This window comes from Delphinus delphis, chromosome 9, assembly GCF_949987515.2.
Source record: "Delphinus delphis chromosome 9, mDelDel1.2, whole genome shotgun sequence".
NCBI classification, from domain to species: Eukaryota; Metazoa; Chordata; class Mammalia; order Artiodactyla; family Delphinidae; genus Delphinus; species Delphinus delphis.
In genome coordinates this window covers 1,463,589-1,480,596 of record NC_082691.1, presented here as the reverse complement: position 1 = coordinate 1,480,596, position 17,008 = coordinate 1,463,589, and positions in this window count along the sequence as shown.

The window sequence follows — 17,008 nt, the reverse complement described above, 5'->3', positions numbered from 1 at the left end:
GGTAGAAACAGCAGTAGAAGTGGCATCAGCAGCAGTAATAGTGGCAGCATATTTGACCTGCAGAGGGCCAGAAATAGAAGTAGAAGAATCAGCAAGAGCAATAGTAGTAGCCGGCCCACGCTGCGTTAGGCGAAGCCCAACCGCAGACCGGGCCGGCCCTCCTGCCCGACAGCAGGTGGCCCGAAGCCAGTGGGAGCCAGCATTGTGTTGGTAAAGCCCCTTAGGCCCAGCAACGCCACCCTTGCCCCCACGCCACCGTCCGAGCTCAGGACCCCGCCCCAGGTGGCCGGCAGGCCCGGGGAAGCGGCCTGGGCCCTCGACAACGCTCCCGCGCCCGGCCATGGTGAAACGGCGGAGGGGCGGCTTTTTCCGTATGGAGCTGTGGAGAGCCAGCCCGGCAGACAGGTGGCGGCGCCGGGGCTGGGCTCCAGTGGGGGCGGCCAGGTGCAGGTCGAGGGGCTCGCGGGCCGCACGGACGGCCCCCGGGTCCGCGGCCACGTCTGGTTTCCGTCAGGCGGAAGCGTCTGGTGTGTCTCCGCCTTCCAGGGCCGCCTTCTGGCCGCCTGGCAGCTCAGGCAGGCAGGGAGCGCCCCATCAGAAGCTTGCTGTGGTGGGAGGGGCCTGAGGAGGTGGGGCTTGCATCTGTACCCGGCGGGGGCGGAGATAGCCGCGAACGCCGCGGGCGCCAAAAGGAGAAGGCGGAGCGGGAGGCAAAAAGCCTAGAGCACCCGGTCTTCCCTAGAGGTCTCCCATCCAAGTTCTAACCAGGCCCGACCCTGCTTAGCTTCCGCGATCGCGGCGAGATCGGGCCCTTCTAGGCTGGTGGGGCAGTAGATGCCGGCGGCGTCGCGGGCTGCCTCTTGAGGCGCAGCTTATCAGGCGCTTGGGCCTTACCGTCAGCCCAGCGGCCCACCCGTCCCGGCAGGGCCCCGCCGCCTGCCTAGGCCGGGGAACGGAGGTCTCGGGCACCTGGGGGTGGCGGAGGTGTTGGCGACCACCCAGCCCAGGGCGGGCGCGACCCAGCAAACTTTTCGGCGCTTGACGCCCCGCCCCAGATCCCGCAGGCCGCTCACGGGGAAGTGGCCCAGGAGGCTTCCGGGCCCGGGGACCGCGGTCCCTTGGGCATCCCACCTGCCCGCCCACGCTGCGCTAGGCGCAGCTCAGACGCATACCGGACCGGCCCTCCTGACCGACAGAAGCTGGCCCGAAGCCACTGCGAGCCACCATTGAGTTGGCACGGCCCCTAAGACCCAGCCACGCCACCTTCGCCCCCATGTCACCGTCCGAGCTCAGGACCCCGCCCCAGGTGGCCGGCAGGCCCAGGGAAGCGGCCTGGGCCCTCGACCCCGCTCCCGCGCCCGGCCATAATGAAACGGCGGAGGGGCGGCTTTTTCCGTATGGAGCTGTGGAGAGCCAGCCCGGCAGACAGGTGGCGGCGCCGGGGCTGGGCTCCAGTGGGGGCGGCCAGGTGCAGGTCGAGGGGCTCGCGGGCCGCACGGACGGCCCACGGGTCCCCGGCCACGTCTGGTTTCCGTCAGGCGGAAGCGTCTGGTGTGTCTCCACCTTCCAGGGCCGCCTTCTGGCCGCCTGGCCGCTCAGGCAGGCAGGGAGCGCCCCATCAGACGCTTGCTGTGGTGGGGGGGGCCTGAGGAGGTGGGGCTTGCATCTGTACCCGGCGGGGGCGGAGATAGCCGCGAACGCCGCGGGCGCCAAAAGGAGAAGGCGGAGCGGGAGGCAAAAAGCCTAGAGCACGCGGTCTTCCCTAGAGGTCTCCCATCCAAGTTCTAACCAGGCCCGACCCTGCTTAGCTTCCGCGATCGCGGCGAGATCGGGCCCTTCTAGGCTGGTTTGGCAGTAGATGCCGGCGGGGTCGCGGGCTGCCTCTTGAGGCGCAGCTTAGCGGGCGCTTGGGCCTTACCGCCAGCCCAGCGGCCCGCCCGTCCCGGCAGGGCCCCGCCGCCCGCCTAGGCCGGGGAACGGAGGTAGCAGCAGCAGTAGAAGTAGCAGCAGTAGTGGTAATAGAAGTAGTATTTGCCATGCACTGGGCTAGTAGTAATAGTAGTGGTAGTAGCAGCAGGAGAAGTGGCTGCAGCAGCAGGAGTAGTAGCACCATATATTCCCTGCAGAGGGCCAGTAGTAGTAGTAGCAGTAGCAGCAATTGAAGTAGTAGTAGTAGATTTGCCATGCAGTGGACTGCTAGTAGTAGCAGTAGTAGTAGAGTTAGCATCAGCAATAGAAGTGGCATCAGCAGCAGTAATAGTACCAGCAGATTTGTCCTGCAGTGGGCCAGTAGTGATAATAGAAGTAGCAGCCATAGCAGTAGTAGTAGTAGATTTGCCATACACAGGGCTAGTAGTATTGATACTAGTAGTAGAAGTAGTAGCAGCATCAGGAGTAGTAGTAGTAGTATTTTCAATGCACTGGACTACTAGTAGTAGCAGTAGTAGTAGCATTTGTACAAGCAGCAGCAGTAGTAGTAATAGTAGTAGTATTTGCCATGCATTGGGCTAGTAGTAGTAGTAAGAGTGGTAGCAATAGCAGTAGAAGTGGCAGCAGCAGGAGCAATTGGAGCAGCATATTTGACTTGCAGTGGGCCAGGAATAGTAGTAGAAGTAGCAGGAACAGCAATAATAGTAGTATATTTGCCATGCACTGGGCTAGTAGTATTGATAGTTGTAGTAGCGGAAGTAGCAGCAGCAGCACTAGTAGTAATAGTAGTAGTATTTGCCATATACTAGATTACTAGCATTAGCAGTAGTAGTAACATTACTATTAGCAGCAGTAGCTGTTGTAGTAATAGTAGTAGAATTTGCCATGCACTGGACTACTAGTAGTAGCAGTAGTAGTAGCAATAGTAGAAGCAGCAGCAGCAGTAGTAGTGTTAATATTTGCCATGCACTGGGCTATTAGTAGTAGTAGTATCAGCAGCACCTGTACAAGTAGCAGCAGCAGTAGTAGTAGCAGCAGTAGTAGTAATGGCAGCAGTGGTGGTAATAGTAGTAGTATTTGCCATGCACTGGCCTAGTAGTAGTAGTAGTATTAGTAGTAGTAGTGGTAGAAACAGCAGTAGAAGTGGCATCAGCAGCAGTAATAGTGGCAGCATATTTGACCTGCAGAGGGCCAGAAATAGAAGTAGAAGAATCAGCAAGAGCAATAGTAGTAGCCGGCCCACGCTGCGTTAGGCGAAGCCCAACCGCAGACCGGGCCGGCCCTCCTGCCCGACAGCAGGTGGCCCGAAGCCAGTGGGAGCCAGCATTGTGTTGGTAAAGCCCCTTAGGCCCAGCAACGCCACCCTTGCCCCCACGCCACCGTCCGAGCTCAGGACCCCGCCCCAGGTGGCCGGCAGGCCCGGGGAAGCGGCCTGGGCCCTCGACAACGCTCCCGCGCCCGGCCATGGTGAAACGGCGGAGGGGCGGCTTTTTCCGTATGGAGCTGTGGAGAGCCAGCCCGGCAGACAGGTGGCGGCGCCGGGGCTGGGCTCCAGTGGGGGCGGCCAGGTGCAGGTCGAGGGGCTCGCGGGCCGCACGGACGGCCCCCGGGTCCGCGGCCACGTCTGGTTTCCGTCAGGCGGAAGCGTCTGGTGTGTCTCCGCCTTCCAGGGCCGCCTTCTGGCCGCCTGGCAGCTCAGGCAGGCAGGGAGCGCCCCATCAGAAGCTTGCTGTGGTGGGAGGGGCCTGAGGAGGTGGGGCTTGCATCTGTACCCGGCGGGGGCGGAGATAGCCGCGAACGCCGCGGGCGCCAAAAGGAGAAGGCGGAGCGGGAGGCAAAAAGCCTAGAGCACCCGGTCTTCCCTAGAGGTCTCCCATCCAAGTTCTAACCAGGCCCGACCCTGCTTAGCTTCCGCGATCGCGGCGAGATCGGGCCCTTCTAGGCTGGTGGGGCAGTAGATGCCGGCGGCGTCGCGGGCTGCCTCTTGAGGCGCAGCTTATCAGGCGCTTGGGCCTTACCGTCAGCCCAGCGGCCCACCCGTCCCGGCAGGGCCCCGCCGCCTGCCTAGGCCGGGGAACGGAGGTCTCGGGCACCTGGGGGTGGCGGAGGTGTTGGCGACCACCCAGCCCAGGACGGGCGCGACCCAGCAAACTTTTCGGCGCTTGACGCCCCGCCCCAGATCCCGCAGGCCGCTCACGGGGAAGTGGCCCAGGAGGCTTCCGGGCCCGGGGACCGCGGTCCCTTGGGCATCCCACCTGCCCGCCCACGCTGCGCTAGGCGCAGCTCAGACGCATACCGGACCGGCCCTCCTGACCGACAGAAGCTGGCCCGAAGCCACTGCGAGCCACCATTGAGTTGGCACGGCCCCTAAGACCCAGCCACGCCACCTTCGCCCCCATGTCACCGTCCGAGCTCAGGACCCCGCCCCAGGTGGCCGGCAGGCCCAGGGAAGCGGCCTGGGCCCTCGACCCCGCTCCCGCGCCCGGCCATAATGAAACGGCGGAGGGGCGGCTTTTTCCGTATGGAGCTGTGGAGAGCCAGCCCGGCAGACAGGTGGCGGCGCCGGGGCTGGGCTCCAGTGGGGGCGGCCAGGTGCAGGTCGAGGGGCTCGCGGGCCGCACGGACGGCCCACGGGTCCCCGGCCACGTCTGGTTTCCGTCAGGCGGAAGCGTCTGGTGTGTCTCCACCTTCCAGGGCCGCCTTCTGGCCGCCTGGCCGCTCAGGCAGGCAGGGAGCGCCCCATCAGACGCTTGCTGTGGTGGGGGGGGCCTGAGGAGGTGGGGCTTGCATCTGTACCCGGCGGGGGCGGAGATAGCCGCGAACGCCGCGGGCGCCAAAAGGAGAAGGCGGAGCGGGAGGCAAAAAGCCTAGAGCACCCGGTCTTCCCTAGAGGTCTCCCATCCAAGTTCTAACCAGGCCCGACCCTGCTTAGCTTCCGCGATCGCGGCGAGATCGGGCCCTTCTAGGCTGGTTTGGCAGTAGATGCCGGCGGGGTCGCGGGCTGCCTCTTGAGGCGCAGCTTAGCGGGCGCTTGGGCCTTACCGCCAGCCCAGCGGCCCGCCCGTCCCGGCAGGGCCCCGCCGCCCGCCTAGACCGGGGAACGGAGGTAGCAGCAGCAGTAGAAGTAGCAGCAGTAGTGGTAATAGAAGTAGTATTTGCCATGCACTGGGCTAGTAGTAATAGTAGTGGTAGTAGCAGCAGGAGAAGTGGCTGCAGCAGCAGGAGTAGTAGCACCATATATTCCCTGCAGAGGGCCAGTAGTAGTAGTAGCAGTAGCAGCAATTGAAGTAGTAGTAGTAGATTTGCCATGCAGTGGACTGCTAGTAGTAGCAGTAGTAGTAGAGTTAGCATCAGCAATAGAAGTGGCATCAGCAGCAGTAATAGTACCAGCAGATTTGTCCTGCAGTGGGCCAGTAGTGATAATAGAAGTAGCAGCCATAGCAGTAGTAGTAGTAGATTTGCCATACACAGGGCTAGTAGTATTGATACTAGTAGTAGAAGTAGTAGCAGCATCAGGAGTAGTAGTAGTAGTATTTTCAATGCACTGGACTACTAGTAGTAGCAGTAGTAGTAGCATTTGTACAAGCAGCAGCAGTAGTAGTAATAGTAGTAGTATTTGCCATGCATTGGGCTAGTAGTAGTAGTAAGAGTGGTAGCAATAGCAGTAGAAGTGGCAGCAGCAGGAGCAATTGGAGCAGCATATTTGACTTGCAGTGGGCCAGGAATAGTAGTAGAAGTAGCAGGAACAGCAATAATAGTAGTATATTTGCCATGCACTGGGCTAGTAGTATTGATAGTTGTAGTAGCGGAAGTAGCAGCAGCAGCACTAGTAGTAATAGTAGTAGTATTTGCCATATACTAGATTACTAGCATTAGCAGTAGTAGTAACATTACTATTAGCAGCAGTAGCTGTTGTAGTAATAGTAGTAGAATTTGCCATGCACTGGACTACTAGTAGTAGCAGTAGTAGTAGCAATAGTAGAAGCAGCAGCAGTAGTAGTAGTGTTAATATTTGCCATGCACTGGGCTATTAGTAGTAGTAGTATCAGCAGCACCTGTACAAGTAGCAGCAGCAGCAGTAGTAGCAGCAGTAGTAGTAATGGCAGCAGTGGTGGTAATAGTAGTAGTATTTGCCATGCACTGGCCTAGTAGTAGTAGTAGTAGTAGTAGTAGTGGTAGAAACAGCAGTAGAAGTGGCATCAGCAGCAGTAATAGTGGCAGCATATTTGACCTGCAGAGGGCCAGAAATAGAAGTAGAAGAATCAGCAAGAGCAATAGTAGTAGCCGGCCCACGCTGCGTTAGGCGAAGCCCAACCGCAGACCGGGCCGGCCCTCCTGCCCGACAGCAGGTGGCCCGAAGCCAGTGGGAGCCAGCATTGTGTTGGTAAAGCCCCTTAGGCCCAGCAACGCCACCCTTGCCCCCACGCCACCGTCCGAGCTCAGGACCCCGCCCCAGGTGGCCGGCAGGCCCGGGGAAGCGGCCTGGGCCCTCGACAACGCTCCCGCGCCCGGCCATGGTGAAACGGCGGAGGGGCGGCTTTTTCCGTATGGAGCTGTGGAGAGCCAGCCCGGCAGACAGGTGGCGGCGCCGGGGCTGGGCTCCAGTGGGGGCGGCCAGGTGCAGGTCGAGGGGCTCGCGGGCCGCACGGACGGCCCCCGGGTCCGCGGCCACGTCTGGTTTCCGTCAGGCGGAAGCGTCTGGTGTGTCTCCGCCTTCCAGGGCCGCCTTCTGGCCGCCTGGCAGCTCAGGCAGGCAGGGAGCGCCCCATCAGAAGCTTGCTGTGGTGGGAGGGGCCTGAGGAGGTGGGGCTTGCATCTGTACCCGGCGGGGGCGGAGATAGCCGCGAACGCCGCGGGCGCCAAAAGGAGAAGGCGGAGCGGGAGGCAAAAAGCCTAGAGCACCCGGTCTTCCCTAGAGGTCTCCCATCCAAGTTCTAACCAGGCCCGACCCTGCTTAGCTTCCGCGATCGCGGCGAGATCGGGCCCTTCTAGGCTGGTTTGGCAGTAGATGCCGGCGGGGTCGCGGGCTGCCTCTTGAGGCGCAGCTTAGCGGGCGCTTGGGCCTTACCGCCAGCCCAGCGGCCCGCCCGTCCCGGCAGGGCCCCGCCGCCCGCCTAGGCCGGGGAACGGAGGTAGCAGCAGCAGTAGAAGTAGCAGCAGTAGTGGTAATAGAAGTAGTATTTGCCATGCACTGGGCTAGTAGTAATAGTAGTGGTAGTAGCAGCAGGAGAAGTGGCTGCAGCAGCAGGAGTAGTAGCACCATATATTCCCTGCAGAGGGCCAGTAGTAGTAGTAGCAGTAGCAGCAATTGAAGTAGTAGTAGTAGATTTGCCATGCAGTGGACTGCTAGTAGTAGCAGTAGTAGTAGAGTTAGCATCAGCAATAGAAGTGGCATCAGCAGCAGTAATAGTACCAGCAGATTTGTCCTGCAGTGGGCCAGTAGTGATAATAGAAGTAGCAGCCATAGCAGTAGTAGTAGTAGATTTGCCATACACAGGGCTAGTAGTATTGATACTAGTAGTAGAAGTAGTAGCAGCATCAGGAGTAGTAGTAGTAGTATTTTCAATGCACTGGACTACTAGTAGTAGCAGTAGTAGTAGCATTTGTACAAGCAGCAGCAGTAGTAGTAATAGTAGTAGTATTTGCCATGCATTGGGCTAGTAGTAGTAGTAAGAGTGGTAGCAATAGCAGTAGAAGTGGCAGCAGCAGGAGCAATTGGAGCAGCATATTTGACTTGCAGTGGGCCAGGAATAGTAGTAGAAGTAGCAGGAACAGCAATAATAGTAGTATATTTGCCATGCACTGGGCTAGTAGTATTGATAGTTGTAGTAGCGGAAGTAGCAGCAGCAGCACTAGTAGTAATAGTAGTAGTATTTGCCATATACTAGATTACTAGCATTAGCAGTAGTAGTAACATTACTATTAGCAGCAGTAGCTGTTGTAGTAATAGTAGTAGAATTTGCCATGCACTGGACTACTAGTAGTAGCAGTAGTAGTAGCAATAGTAGAAGCAGCAGCAGCAGTAGTAGTGTTAATATTTGCCATGCACTGGGCTATTAGTAGTAGTAGTATCAGCAGCACCTGTACAAGTAGCAGCAGCAGTAGTAGTAGCAGCAGTAGTAGTAATGGCAGCAGTGGTGGTAATAGTAGTAGTATTTGCCATGCACTGGCCTAGTAGTAGTAGTAGTATTAGTAGTAGTAGTGGTAGAAACAGCAGTAGAAGTGGCATCAGCAGCAGTAATAGTGGCAGCATATTTGACCTGCAGAGGGCCAGAAATAGAAGTAGAAGAATCAGCAAGAGCAATAGTAGTAGCCGGCCCACGCTGCGTTAGGCGAAGCCCAACCGCAGACCGGGCCGGCCCTCCTGCCCGACAGCAGGTGGCCCGAAGCCAGTGGGAGCCAGCATTGTGTTGGTAAAGCCCCTTAGGCCCAGCAACGCCACCCTTGCCCCCACGCCACCGTCCGAGCTCAGGACCCCGCCCCAGGTGGCCGGCAGGCCCGGGGAAGCGGCCTGGGCCCTCGACAACGCTCCCGCGCCCGGCCATGGTGAAACGGCGGAGGGGCGGCTTTTTCCGTATGGAGCTGTGGAGAGCCAGCCCGGCAGACAGGTGGCGGCGCCGGGGCTGGGCTCCAGTGGGGGCGGCCAGGTGCAGGTCGAGGGGCTCGCGGGCCGCACGGACGGCCCCCGGGTCCGCGGCCACGTCTGGTTTCCGTCAGGCGGAAGCGTCTGGTGTGTCTCCGCCTTCCAGGGCCGCCTTCTGGCCGCCTGGCAGCTCAGGCAGGCAGGGAGCGCCCCATCAGAAGCTTGCTGTGGTGGGAGGGGCCTGAGGAGGTGGGGCTTGCATCTGTACCCGGCGGGGGCGGAGATAGCCGCGAACGCCGCGGGCGCCAAAAGGAGAAGGCGGAGCGGGAGGCAAAAAGCCTAGAGCACCCGGTCTTCCCTAGAGGTCTCCCATCCAAGTTCTAACCAGGCCCGACCCTGCTTAGCTTCCGCGATCGCGGCGAGATCGGGCCCTTCTAGGCTGGTGGGGCAGTAGATGCCGGCGGCGTCGCGGGCTGCCTCTTGAGGCGCAGCTTATCAGGCGCTTGGGCCTTACCGTCAGCCCAGCGGCCCACCCGTCCCGGCAGGGCCCCGCCGCCTGCCTAGGCCGGGGAACGGAGGTCTCGGGCACCTGGGGGTGGCGGAGGTGTTGGCGACCACCCAGCCCAGGGCGGGCGCGACCCAGCAAACTTTTCGGCGCTTGACGCCCCGCCCCAGATCCCGCAGGCCGCTCACGGGGAAGTGGCCCAGGAGGCTTCCGGGCCCGGGGACCGCGGTCCCTTGGGCATCCCACCTGCCCGCCCACGCTGCGCTAGGCGCAGCTCAGACGCATACCGGACCGGCCCTCCTGACCGACAGAAGCTGGCCCGAAGCCACTGCGAGCCACCATTGAGTTGGCACGGCCCCTAAGACCCAGCCACGCCACCTTCGCCCCCATGTCACCGTCCGAGCTCAGGACCCCGCCCCAGGTGGCCGGCAGGCCCAGGGAAGCGGCCTGGGCCCTCGACCCCGCTCCCGCGCCCGGCCATAATGAAACGGCGGAGGGGCGGCTTTTTCCGTATGGAGCTGTGGAGAGCCAGCCCGGCAGACAGGTGGCGGCGCCGGGGCTGGGCTCCAGTGGGGGCGGCCAGGTGCAGGTCGAGGGGCTCGCGGGCCGCACGGACGGCCCACGGGTCCCCGGCCACGTCTGGTTTCCGTCAGGCGGAAGCGTCTGGTGTGTCTCCACCTTCCAGGGCCGCCTTCTGGCCGCCTGGCCGCTCAGGCAGGCAGGGAGCGCCCCATCAGACGCTTGCTGTGGTGGGGGGGGCCTGAGGAGGTGGGGCTTGCATCTGTACCCGGCGGGGGCGGAGATAGCCGCGAACGCCGCGGGCGCCAAAAGGAGAAGGCGGAGCGGGAGGCAAAAAGCCTAGAGCACCCGGTCTTCCCTAGAGGTCTCCCATCCAAGTTCTAACCAGGCCCGACCCTGCTTAGCTTCCGCGATCGCGGCGAGATCGGGCCCTTCTAGGCTGGTTTGGCAGTAGATGCCGGCGGGGTCGCGGGCTGCCTCTTGAGGCGCAGCTTAGCGGGCGCTTGGGCCTTACCGCCAGCCCAGCGGCCCGCCCGTCCCGGCAGGGCCCCGCCGCCCGCCTAGGCCGGGGAACGGAGGTAGCAGCAGCAGTAGAAGTAGCAGCAGTAGTGGTAATAGAAGTAGTATTTGCCATGCACTGGGCTAGTAGTAATAGTAGTGGTAGTAGCAGCAGGAGAAGTGGCTGCAGCAGCAGGAGTAGTAGCACCATATATTCCCTGCAGAGGGCCAGTAGTAGTAGTAGCAGTAGCAGCAATTGAAGTAGTAGTAGTAGATTTGCCATGCAGTGGACTGCTAGTAGTAGCAGTAGTAGTAGAGTTAGCATCAGCAATAGAAGTGGCATCAGCAGCAGTAATAGTACCAGCAGATTTGTCCTGCAGTGGGCCAGTAGTGATAATAGAAGTAGCAGCCATAGCAGTAGTAGTAGTAGATTTGCCATACACAGGGCTAGTAGTATTGATACTAGTAGTAGAAGTAGTAGCAGCATCAGGAGTAGTAGTAGTAGTATTTTCAATGCACTGGACTACTAGTAGTAGCAGTAGTAGTAGCATTTGTACAAGCAGCAGCAGTAGTAGTAATAGTAGTAGTATTTGCCATGCATTGGGCTAGTAGTAGTAGTAAGAGTGGTAGCAATAGCAGTAGAAGTGGCAGCAGCAGGAGCAATTGGAGCAGCATATTTGACTTGCAGTGGGCCAGGAATAGTAGTAGAAGTAGCAGGAACAGCAATAATAGTAGTATATTTGCCATGCACTGGGCTAGTAGTATTGATAGTTGTAGTAGCGGAAGTAGCAGCAGCAGCACTAGTAGTAATAGTAGTAGTATTTGCCATATACTAGATTACTAGCATTAGCAGTAGTAGTAACATTACTATTAGCAGCAGTAGCTGTTGTAGTAATAGTAGTAGAATTTGCCATGCACTGGACTACTAGTAGTAGCAGTAGTAGTAGCAATAGTAGAAGCAGCAGCAGTAGTAGTAGTGTTAATATTTGCCATGCACTGGGCTATTAGTAGTAGTAGTATCAGCAGCACCTGTACAAGTAGCAGCAGCAGCAGTAGTAGCAGCAGTAGTAGTAATGGCAGCAGTGGTGGTAATAGTAGTAGTATTTGCCATGCACTGGCCTAGTAGTAGTAGTAGTAGTAGTAGTAGTGGTAGAAACAGCAGTAGAAGTGGCATCAGCAGCAGTAATAGTGGCAGCATATTTGACCTGCAGAGGGCCAGAAATAGAAGTAGAAGAATCAGCAAGAGCAATAGTAGTAGCCGGCCCACGCTGCGTTAGGCGAAGCCCAACCGCAGACCGGGCCGGCCCTCCTGCCCGACAGCAGGTGGCCCGAAGCCAGTGGGAGCCAGCATTGTGTTGGTAAAGCCCCTTAGGCCCAGCAACGCCACCCTTGCCCCCACGCCACCGTCCGAGCTCAGGACCCCGCCCCAGGTGGCCGGCAGGCCCGGGGAAGCGGCCTGGGCCCTCGACAACGCTCCCGCGCCCGGCCATGGTGAAACGGCGGAGGGGCGGCTTTTTCCGTATGGAGCTGTGGAGAGCCAGCCCGGCAGACAGGTGGCGGCGCCGGGGCTGGGCTCCAGTGGGGGCGGCCAGGTGCAGGTCGAGGGGCTCGCGGGCCGCACGGACGGCCCCCGGGTCCGCGGCCACGTCTGGTTTCCGTCAGGCGGAAGCGTCTGGTGTGTCTCCGCCTTCCAGGGCCGCCTTCTGGCCGCCTGGCAGCTCAGGCAGGCAGGGAGCGCCCCATCAGAAGCTTGCTGTGGTGGGAGGGGCCTGAGGAGGTGGGGCTTGCATCTGTACCCGGCGGGGGCGGAGATAGCCGCGAACGCCGCGGGCGCCAAAAGGAGAAGGCGGAGCGGGAGGCAAAAAGCCTAGAGCACCCGGTCTTCCCTAGAGGTCTCCCATCCAAGTTCTAACCAGGCCCGACCCTGCTTAGCTTCCGCGATCGCGGCGAGATCGGGCCCTTCTAGGCTGGTGGGGCAGTAGATGCCGGCGGCGTCGCGGGCTGCCTCTTGAGGCGCAGCTTATCAGGCGCTTGGGCCTTACCGTCAGCCCAGCGGCCCACCCGTCCCGGCAGGGCCCCGCCGCCTGCCTAGGCCGGGGAACGGAGGTCTCGGGCACCTGGGGGTGGCGGAGGTGTTGGCGACCACCCAGCCCAGGGCGGGCGGGACCCAGCAAACTTTTCGGCGCTTGACGCCCCGCCCCAGATCCCGCAGGCCGCTCACGGGGAAGTGGCCCAGGAGGCTTCCGGGCCCGGGGACCGCGGTCCCTTGGGCATCCCACCTGCCCGCCCACGCTGCGCTAGGCGCAGCTCAGACGCATACCGGACCGGCCCTCCTGACCGACAGAAGCTGGCCCGAAGCCACTGCGAGCCACCATTGAGTTGGCACGGCCCCTAAGACCCAGCCACGCCACCTTCGCCCCCATGTCACCGTCCGAGCTCAGGACCCTGCCCCAGGTGGCCGGCAGGCCCAGGGAAGCGGCCTGGGCCCTCGACCCCGCTCCCGCGCCCGGCCATAATGAAACGGCGGAGGGGCGGCTTTTTCCGTATGGAGCTGTGGAGAGCCAGCCCGGCAGACAGGTGGCGGCGCCGGGGCTGGGCTCCAGTGGGGGCGGCCAGGTGCAGGTCGAGGGGCTCGCGGGCCGCACGGACGGCCCACGGGTCCCCGGCCACGTCTGGTTTCCGTCAGGCGGAAGCGTCTGGTGTGTCTCCACCTTCCAGGGCCGCCTTCTGGCCGCCTGGCCGCTCAGGCAGGCAGGGAGCGCCCCATCAGACGCTTGCTGTGGTGGGGGGGGCCTGAGGAGGTGGGGCTTGCATCTGTACCCGGCGGGGGCGGAGATAGCCGCGAACGCCGCGGGCGCCAAAAGGAGAAGGCGGAGCGGGAGGCAAAAAGCCTAGAGCACCCGGTCTTCCCTAGAGGTCTCCCATCCAAGTTCTAACCAGGCCCGACCCTGCTTAGCTTCCGCGATCGCGGCGAGATCGGGCCCTTCTAGGCTGGTTTGGCAGTAGATGCCGGCGGGGTCGCGGGCTGCCTCTTGAGGCGCAGCTTAGCGGGCGCTTGGGCCTTACCGCCAGCCCAGCGGCCCGCCCGTCCCGGCAGGGCCCCGCCGCCCGCCTAGGCCGGGGAACGGAGGTAGCAGCAGCAGTAGAAGTAGCAGCAGTAGTGGTAATAGAAGTAGTATTTGCCATGCACTGGGCTAGTAGTAATAGTAGTGGTAGTAGCAGCAGGAGAAGTGGCTGCAGCAGCAGGAGTAGTAGCACCATATATTCCCTGCAGAGGGCCAGTAGTAGTAGTAGCAGTAGCAGCAATTGAAGTAGTAGTAGTAGATTTGCCATGCAGTGGACTGCTAGTAGTAGCAGTAGTAGTAGAGTTAGCATCAGCAATAGAAGTGGCATCAGCAGCAGTAATAGTACCAGCAGATTTGTCCTGCAGTGGGCCAGTAGTGATAATAGAAGTAGCAGCCATAGCAGTAGTAGTAGTAGATTTGCCATACACAGGGCTAGTAGTATTGATACTAGTAGTAGAAGTAGTAGCAGCATCAGGAGTAGTAGTAGTAGTATTTTCAATGCACTGGACTACTAGTAGTAGCAGTAGTAGTAGCATTTGTACAAGCAGCAGCAGTAGTAGTAATAGTAGTAGTATTTGCCATGCATTGGGCTAGTAGTAGTAGTAAGAGTGGTAGCAATAGCAGTAGAAGTGGCAGCAGCAGGAGCAATTGGAGCAGCATATTTGACTTGCAGTGGGCCAGGAATAGTAGTAGAAGTAGCAGGAACAGCAATAATAGTAGTATATTTGCCATGCACTGGGCTAGTAGTATTGATAGTTGTAGTAGCGGAAGTAGCAGCAGCAGCACTAGTAGTAATAGTAGTAGTATTTGCCATATACTAGATTACTAGCATTAGCAGTAGTAGTAACATTACTATTAGCAGCAGTAGCTGTTGTAGTAATAGTAGTAGAATTTGCCATGCACTGGACTACTAGTAGTAGCAGTAGTAGTAGCAATAGTAGAAGCAGCAGCAGCAGTAGTAGTGTTAATATTTGCCATGCACTGGGCTATTAGTAGTAGTAGTATCAGCAGCACCTGTACAAGTAGCAGCAGCAGTAGTAGTAGCAGCAGTAGTAGTAATGGCAGCAGTGGTGGTAATAGTAGTAGTATTTGCCATGCACTGGCCTAGTAGTAGTAGTAGTATTAGTAGTAGTAGTGGTAGAAACAGCAGTAGAAGTGGCATCAGCAGCAGTAATAGTGGCAGCATATTTGACCTGCAGAGGGCCAGAAATAGAAGTAGAAGAATCAGCAAGAGCAATAGTAGTAGCCGGCCCACGCTGCGTTAGGCAAAGCCCAACCGCAGACCGGGCCGGCCCTCCTGCCCGACAGCAGGTGGCCCGAAGCCAGTGGGAGCCAGCATTGTGTTGGTAAAGCCCCTTAGGCCCAGCAACGCCACCCTTGCCCCCACGCCACCGTCCGAGCTCAGGACCCCGCCCCAGGTGGCCGGCAGGCCCGGGGAAGCGGCCTGGGCCCTCGACAACGCTCCCGCGCCCGGCCATGGTGAAACGGCGGAGGGGCGGCTTTTTCCGTATGGAGCTGTGGAGAGCCAGCCCGGCAGACAGGTGGCGGCGCCGGGGCTGGGCTCCAGTGGGGGCGGCCAGGTGCAGGTCGAGGGGCTCGCGGGCCGCACGGACGGCCCCCGGGTCCGCGGCCACGTCTGGTTTCCGTCAGGCGGAAGCGTCTGGTGTGTCTCCGCCTTCCAGGGCCGCCTTCTGGCCGCCTGGCAGCTCAGGCAGGCAGGGAGCGCCCCATCAGAAGCTTGCTGTGGTGGGAGGGGCCTGAGGAGGTGGGGCTTGCATCTGTATCGGCGGGGGCGGAGATAGCCGCGAACGCCGCGGGCGCCAAAAGGAGAAGGCGGAGCGGGAGGCAAAAAGCCTAGAGCACCCGGTCTTCCCTAGAGGTCTCCCATCCAAGTTCTAACCAGGCCCGACCCTGCTTAGCTTCCGCGATCGCGGCGAGATCGGGCCCTTCTAGGCTGGTGGGGCAGTAGATGCCGGCGGCGTCGCGGGCTGCCTCTTGAGGCGCAGCTTATCAGGCGCTTGGGCCTTACCGTCAGCCCAGCGGCCCACCCGTCCCGGCAGGGCCCCGCCGCCTGCCTAGGCCGGGGAACGGAGGTCTCGGGCACCTGGGGGTGGCGGAGGTGTTGGCGACCACCCAGCCCAGGGCGGGCGGGACCCAGCAAACTTTTCGGCGCTTGACGCCCCGCCCCAGATCCCGCAGGCCGCTCACGGGGAAGTGGCCCAGGAGGCTTCCGGGCCCGGGGACCGCGGTCCCTTGGGCATCCCACCTGCCCGCCCACGCTGCGCTAGGCGCAGCTCAGACGCATACCGGACCGGCCCTCCTGACCGACAGAAGCTGGCCCGAAGCCACTGCGAGCCACCATTGAGTTGGCACGGCCCCTAAGACCCAGCCACGCCACCTTCGCCCCCATGTCACCGTCCGAGCTCAGGACCCCGCCCCAGGTGGCCGGCAGGCCCAGGGAAGCGGCCTGGGCCCTCGACCCCGCTCCCGCGCCCGGCCATAATGAAACGGCGGAGGGGCGGCTTTTTCCGTATGGAGCTGTGGAGAGCCAGCCCGGCAGACAGGTGGCGGCGCCGGGGCTGGGCTCCAGTGGGGGCGGCCAGGTGCAGGTCGAGGGGCTCGCGGGCCGCACGGACGGCCCACGGGTCCCCGGCCACGTCTGGTTTCCGTCAGGCGGAAGCGTCTGGTGTGTCTCCGCCTTCCAGGGCCGCCTTCTGGCCGCCTGGCCGCTCAGGCAGGCAGGGAGCGCCCCATCAGACGCTTGCTGTGGTGGGGGGGGCCTGAGGAGGTGGGGCTTGCATCTGTACCCGGCGGGGGCGGAGATAGCCGCGAACGCCGCGGGCGCCAAAAGGAGAAGGCGGAGCGGGAGGCAAAAAGCCTAGAGCACCCGGTCTTCCCTAGAGGTCTCCCATCCAAGTTCTAACCAGGCCCGACCCTGCTTAGCTTCCGCGATCGCGGCGAGATCGGGCCCTTCTAGGCTGGTTTGGCAGTAGATGCCGGCGGGGTCGCGGGCTGCCTCTTGAGGCGCAGCTTAGCGGGCGCTTGGGCCTTACCGCCAGCCCAGCGGCCCGCCCGTCCCGGCAGGGCCCCGCCGCCCGCCTAGGCCGGGGAACGGAGGTAGCAGCAGCAGTAGAAGTAGCAGCAGTAGTGGTAATAGAAGTAGTATTTGCCATGCACTGGGCTAGTAGTAATAGTAGTGGTAGTAGCAGCAGGAGAAGTGGCTGCAGCAGCAGGAGTAGTAGCACCATATATTCCCTGCAGAGGGCCAGTAGTAGTAGTAGCAGTAGCAGCAATTGAAGTAGTAGTAGTAGATTTGCCATGCAGTGGACTGCTAGTAGTAGCAGTAGTAGTAGAGTTAGCATCAGCAATAGAAGTGGCATCAGCAGCAGTAATAGTACCAGCAGATTTGTCCTGCAGTGGGCCAGTAGTGATAATAGAAGTAGCAGCCATAGCAGTAGTAGTAGTAGATTTGCCATACACAGGGCTAGTAGTATTGATACTAGTAGTAGAAGTAGTAGCAGCATCAGGAGTAGTAGTAGTAGTATTTTCAATGCACTGGACTACTAGTAGTAGCAGTAGTAGTAGCATTTGTACAAGCAGCAGCAGTAGTAGTAATAGTAGTAGTATTTGCCATGCATTGGGCTAGTAGTAGTAGTAAGAGTGGTAGCAATAGCAGTAGAAGTGGCAGCAGCAGGAGCAATTGGAGCAGCATATTTGACTTGCAGTGGGCCAGGAATAGTAGTAGAAGTAGCAGGAACAGCAATAATAGTAGTATATTTGCCATGCACTGGGCTAGTAGTATTGATAGTTGTAGTAGCGGAAGTAGCAGCAGCAGCACTAGTAGTAATAGTAGTAGTATTTGCCATATACTAGATTACTAGCATTAGCAGTAGTAGTAACATTACTATT